This window comes from Tupaia chinensis, unplaced genomic scaffold (assembly GCF_000334495.1).
Source record: "Tupaia chinensis unplaced genomic scaffold, TupChi_1.0 Scaffold150208_1, whole genome shotgun sequence".
NCBI classification, from domain to species: Eukaryota; Metazoa; Chordata; class Mammalia; order Scandentia; family Tupaiidae; genus Tupaia; species Tupaia belangeri.
In genome coordinates, this window is record NW_006210047.1 from 59,967 (window position 1) to 66,901 (window position 6,935).

The window sequence follows — 6,935 nt, forward strand, 5'->3', positions numbered from 1 at the left end:
TTTCATCTGTCTTTCTTTTTTTCCTTCTTACTTTTGCTAGATGGCACATGTGCTTTGCAGGGAGATGGAGAGACAGAGAGAGAGAGAGAAGAAAAAAAAAAGAGAAAGCACCCCTATGAAGAATGGTCATGCCACAATCCCTTCTCCATCTCTCGTTCCTTTCAGGATTTTGAGCATGCATGTACACTCACCCAGTGCTTCTTGAGCTGCTAGTCCTGGACTTGAACCACTATGTGGGATCTGGCTGCCCTAATCACCAGGTCATAGAGCCAGTCCCCTGCTTCGTCATTTCTAAAATGGAGACAACAATGTTAGTTATTTAAAATGATTATGGTAAAAAATATATATATTTAAAAGGCTATCTGGTACATACTTAGTAATCAATAAGGCTTAGCTGTTTTTTATTATTATTGTTATTATTTCCATTGTTTAATGGGTACTGATTTGGTATTTTAAAGGTAGCTGGATACTATTCTTTTAAATAAGATGATGAAATGTCAGCTGAATAGTGGTTTGAGGATATTCCTAGAAGGGTAGAAGGGTAATTTAGTAAACACTTTGCAAGTTTATTTTATGTCTGAAATGATTTCTTTTGCATATTGCTGAAAAGTCACACAGAGTAGCTTTCAATGGTTTTATCAATAACTTGAGAAGAAAGAAAGAAAAAAGAAAAAACATGAATGATGCAATCTTTAAAGAAATACAAATTCCATTGACAACATGCAGGGTTGAATCCAATAAGATGAAAGAATATTTTTTCATAAAGTAAAATAATCTTAAATTAGATCTTCAAGATTTTTTCATATAATTTTCCATAAACCAGCCACTCGATTCTTTAAGACCCTCACCATTATCCCAAATAAGAATAATTCCATATCTTAAGTATTGTTTTGGACAGGGATCTAATTATTTGTGAGGCAGACTGTTCAATTGTTGAATAGCTTGAACTATACTTTATCTTGGTCTTAAATCGGCAACTCTGAAACTTCAAGAACTGGATCCTTTTGCTGTTAAAGGTACACAAATCAATATGGTCTCTCATGTTGAACATGATAAATTTCTGTGTATTTATAGACAGTGATTATGCCACCCTAGAATCATTTCTTTTTCAAGCTAAAAATTTCTGTACCTTGTTAATTTCCTATCCTATTGGGTTTTAGGGAAAGTCATGATTCGTTTTTACATAGAAAAATACATCATGACTTTCCCAACAACCTAATATAACCCTCCTTATCCTCTGGACCAATTCCAGTTTAGTGGCGTTCTACTTAAAGCATAGTAGGGCCTAGTATTTTTGTTGCTGGGAAAGTACATCTGTTATTGCAACTCCTCACTTTCACATATATCAGAAGGATAATCTGGAGCAGTTATTCTTCTAATGACCCCATATAATTAACCCTTGTGGTGTCTAATTAAAAATAAACATTTATCAGTGTCCCTATGTTTCCCAGTGGAACTGTTCTAATTCATCTTTGTCCTCTGGCTACTATTTTACATAAGATATCCATAGGGCAGTTAATTTTGGAAACACATATGATAGAAAATTGCAGTTCAGTTTTTTTTCCTTAATTTACTTTCAATCAGTCCATCTTGTTATACCCAGGGATAATTGTCTTATTACCTATTTATTCTTTGATCTCTAATCCTAGTACAGGAAATTCTAAAAAATTAAACTTACAAAATGAAATGGCCTAAGTTAACCCCATCCTCAGACCTACACAATTTAACCCTCTGAACTCATCCCCCTCCCTCAACCAGCATCAAAGCTCTAAATACTATCTATAATACTATCTATAAGGTGATAATACAAAATGTATATCTCTTATTCAAATCTTTCCTTTGAATCCTGCCATCTAAGGCTAAATCCTTTTTTTTTTTTTTTTTTTTTTTTTTCTTTTTTTTTTTTTTTTTTTTTTTTAGAAAGAGAGTGAGATTTTAGCTATAGGGCATATGTGCTTGCCAGAAAGCAAAACATTGCTTCCCAAGGAGGATGCCATACCGCAGTGTCTTCTCTTCCATTCTCCTCTCAGGATCTTTGACACGTATGCGCATACATGCACCTGCACCTGGAGAGAGTTTTAAGCCATCGGGTCATGAGACACAAACCACAGTTGACTACATGAGAGTACAACTGTGTATCCATTATGCCAAGTTTCCAAGGCTGGCTGTTCCCAAGGCTGGCTCCCTTTAAAGTCACAAGATGGTTTCTGGTACCTACCAGGATAATATTTCGCCTTGCTCTTGTCTAGTAGAAAATAGGCTGCATAACTTTCCATGGCAAGATTTTCTCAAAGACTTTTCTATAGTAAATTTTTATTATCATGCAGTTTTTTATTTTAATATTTTAATTGGTGGATTAATTTTATATATTTTTTCAGAGTTTTTTGTTTGTGTGTTTGTTTGTTTTTGTTATAGGGCATGTGTGCTCACTGGAGAGACAGAGAAACAAAAAGTGAGAAATCACCCCCCCACACACAGGGGATGGCCATGCCTCAATCCCTTCTCTTCCACTTTCCTCCTAGGATTCTGGGCACGTATGCACATGTGCTTAGCATGGTTTTGGGACTCAAACCTTAGTCAGCCATATGGGAGTCCAGCACCTTAGACACTTCACCACCTGCTGGCCCCATATTTTTATATATTTTTAAAGTATAAAACCACTTTTACATTTTTAGTATAAAACAAACTATTGTATTTAATTACTAATATTTCATATAGGGGCCAGCCCAGTAGCCTTGTGGTTAAGGAAGCTGGATGACTGTGGCTTGAATCTGGCCATGGTGGCTTGAAAAACACTCTATATGTATGTGTGTGTGTCCAAACAGGATGGAAAAATGAAGGAGAAGAAAGGAATCTTATTGTGAAAACACCCCATTAGGGGTATTTTCTCCCTCTGTCTGTCTCTGTTTCTCTGTCTTTCTCTGGTGAGGACACATGCCCTCTGGCAATTAAAAAAAAAAAGAATAAATCATGTAGGTTTTGTGCATTTATTTTTATAAATGGATTTGAAGTGTCATTTTCCTTTTACTTTCCTTTTACAAAATTCTATCTGGTTTTGGTATCATGATTATGCTGTCTCAAAGAATAAATTAAAGAGTACTTCTCTTTCTATTATTAGGAAATGTTTCATTAAAATTAGGATGATTTTCTCCTTAAAATGTATTTGATTTCACCTATCAAACCATCTGAATCAAGTGTTTTCCTTGTAGGAATATTTTAAAATATCGCTTTAATTAATTTCATGGTTCAAGGAATATTCACAATTTTTGTATTTGGAGGGAATCAGTATTGGTAAGTTTAAGTCAAATGTTCTAGTTGTGATAAAGATATCTTCTCTATTCTAAATTTGTGTTGTTTCCTTGACCTAATTGAGAGCAGTATGTTAAAATCTCCCACTTTATGGTAGATTTGTCAAAATTTCCCCATATTTCTATCAATTTTTGTTTCACATTTTGAGACTATTTACTAGGTGCAAATATGTTTAAAATTTCTGTAACTTTGTAGTAAATTTAACATTTAACATTAGACAGTGAACCTCTATATGTAATATTATTTTGTGTAAAAGTTTACTTTATCTGACATTAATGTAGGCACATCATTTTTCTTTCCCAAATATTTGCCTATTATACTTTCCCTCATCTTTTACTGATAAAAGATATTTTGTTAGGGGTCAGCTGGTGGTGTGATGAATAAAACAGCTGGATCTCATATAGCCAACAGTACAGTTTGAATCCCAGACCTGGCAGCTTGAAAAACAAGTCATGCACATGCATGCATGCCCAGAATTCTATAAGGAGAATGGAGAAAAGTTTGTGGCATGGCCATCACCACTGGAAGGATACCTTCTCCTCCTCCCATTCTGTTGCTCTCCATGCCTTATAGTGTTGCCCTATAAAACATTTTATGCTGTTTTTTTGAGTTTTTAAAGTTTATATATCGCCTTCAAATGAGTACATTTTGATATCTACCCTATAGTTCTGCATGGAAGTTACTTTAGAAAAATCTCAATTACACAGTCAGCCCATGACATGTATAGATTCAGTACACAAATTCATTAAGGGAATTAGTTCATAGTGATTTCTCATCATTCAAGCTTGCTGCGGACAGAGTTCATGTCATCAACCCTGTAGGTACTACATATTTCTGCATTTAAATGGTGGATTAGAAATTATCGAAGTACAATGACTGTAAAGATTAAGGGAAAAAACATGTTAAATAGACACAAGAGTGAAAATTCTTGCCTTGCTCCCAATGTTAAGAGCTTTTTCGTAGATATCCTTTACCTTTATCAGGTTGAGAAAGTTTTCTTCAATTTCTAGTTTGGGAAGAGGTTTTCATTTTGTTTCGTTTCGTTTTCCTGAATTTATCTTGATTTTTTTCAGATGATTTTTCTTTTTTCTTTTTTGTAAAGGAATATAAAACTATTTATTGACCACTGTTCACCAGTATTTACAATAAAGTAAATAATATACGGTTGGGTAACATTTTGATTACTGCAAAGTTATTGGTTTTCCTTGATTCTGCTGAATCAGTAACCCAAATACTGAAAGATTGAGACCTACACATAAGGAATGAATTGGGGTTAAGAAAAGAAACATGCACAATAATTTAGATCACATATTTGTTCAGTCATTTATGCCAGCAAGTCCTAAACTGCTAGCATCTTTAACCATCTGATTAAGTTTCCATGAGCCAAATCTTAGACATTTCACGAATAATGACCTTTAGTCAATAGAGCATAAGGATTTCAACTTTTTGTAAAGGAAAAGTTCACTAGAGGATTAAAATGCCCACTTAACTAACTCTTTCTTAGCTAAACACAGATTTGTCTGTTTTTGTCATCTGGGAGGGGAGCTTGCTAATAATGGTACAATTTCTCCTTTCAGGAATTCTGCAAATAAACTATTGAATATACATGACTATAGATAGATGAAAACTCTGATATGGTTGCTCTTAAGTTAGCCAATTTAGAATGCCCATTTATAAAGGAATTTTTTAATTTGAAAGGTTATGACTTCAGGAGAACTTTCAATTTAATTTGGAGAAACTTACTTCTTATTCTGAGGTTGCTCAGCATGACATTATCTCAGACACATGAACTTATACACAGTTTTTGTTTTGGTGAAGCTTTCAAAACCAGAAAGCCATTTACATATTATCTTATGTATACACATACACAAAGATAAAAACAAAAAACCCAGACTGGTACTGAGACATGTGAGTTAAACACAAGTTCATTAAGATGAAACATTTCCCCAACATCTAGAAAACCTGCTCCCAAATGCAGAGGATAAAATACCATAGTATGAAATGCTTTTTCCCAATAAGGAAGCAACTATAGAAAGCTTTTATTTGTTCAAAGTAACCAGTGCTATTGTGATACAACACTCCGCCCAACAACATGTATGTAACCACGATCCCTGGCCCACAATCGCCAGATGACCCTGAAGACCCTGAAGAGTTGTTACACCGCGTCATCTCCAGGTGACCCTGAAGAGCTGTGACATTGCGTTGTCTCCTGACGACCCTGAAGAGTTGTAACACTGTTGTCTCCGTGTTGTAACACTGCGTCGTTCATCCTGTCTCTCACTCCTTCCCTCAGGAAACCTGTGCAACTGTCCTCTGGGTCGGGACACCCCCCCCCCAATTCCCCAATACTACTTTCAAAACAAACATATCAAACTTGATTTTTTTCATTAGAATGCAGTTATTGCTCCACAATAGTAAATCAAAATCCAAGACCCAGATTATATATAAACAACTCAAGCAATTATTGAGCTTCATCTTCTGGACAAGAATGCCAAGTTAGTTTCTCTTCATAAAAAGCAATTATGATTTGAGGACATTTCATATTTGCTTCTTTTGCCAGTGCCAAGTCTGCCTCATTTTTCCATCTCATGAGAAACATCCACTCTCCACTGCCGTCTGTGGCAGCAATTATTCGTTCAAGATCAAGACCTCTGGCAAAGTCTCTTGGTTTATAAGCAGCATCTCTCTTCTTCTATGATTTGCTATCATCAGACTCACTGTCAGATAAAGATTTTCTCTTTGTGCCATCTTTCTCTTTACCAGATTTTTGAGAATTAAGAAATGCTTCAATTAACTCTAGACAATCTAAATTTTCTTCTGGTTCCCAAGTATTGTCAGCATCTGTAAATCCCTTCTACTTCAGGAAATATTCCACCTTCCCATTTATTATGCGTTGGTCCATTACTTTTTCCACCACAAATTCTTCAGGCTCTGCCTCTTCAACTTTTTTACTCTTTCCATTCTGTTTCTTACCCATTTTTTGCAAAGTAGTTTTATTGGAGGCCATTTTTTATTGGCAGCTTGAAGAGTTCACCACTCCGAGCTGCTCTGGGTAGCGGGTCTATGGCGTCTCCCCAGATGCTTTTTCTGAACCTATTAAGATAATCATGTGGAACCAGCAGATGGTGTAATGGTCAAGTCACTGGACTCTCACGTAGTCAATTGTGGTTTGAGTTCTAAACCCAGTAGCTTAAAACTCAACGCTGAGTGCATGTGCGTGCATGCCCAAGATCCTGAGAGGAGAATGTAGGAGAAGAGATTGTGGTGTGGCCATCTCCCCTGAGGGGGGGGCGATTTCTCACTTTCTGTCTCTCTGATTATCTTAAAAAAGATAATGATGTGAATTTTCTCATTCATTCTGATGATATGGTGAATTAAAATGATTTATTTTCAAATGTTAATACAATCTTGCATTCCCAGAATAAAGCTCATGTGGTCATGATACATTCTTCTTTACACAAACACACACACACACACACACACACACACACACATACACACACACACACACACTGCTAGATACAATTTGCTAATATATATATATTTTTTTTTTTGGAGAAGTTTTTTTTTATTTTTTCTGCTATAGGGCACATGCGCTCGCCAGACAGACAGAGAGGAACATAGAA

General features: G+C 35.5%; 1 pseudogene; it reads right to left on the reverse strand.

Moving 5' to 3' along the window:
* Window positions 1–5,770: 5,770 nt before the first annotated feature.
* On the reverse strand, window positions 5,771–6,316 carry LOC102488301 (chromobox protein homolog 3 pseudogene; annotated as a pseudogene).
* Between the last annotated feature and the right edge of the window lie 619 nt (window positions 6,317–6,935).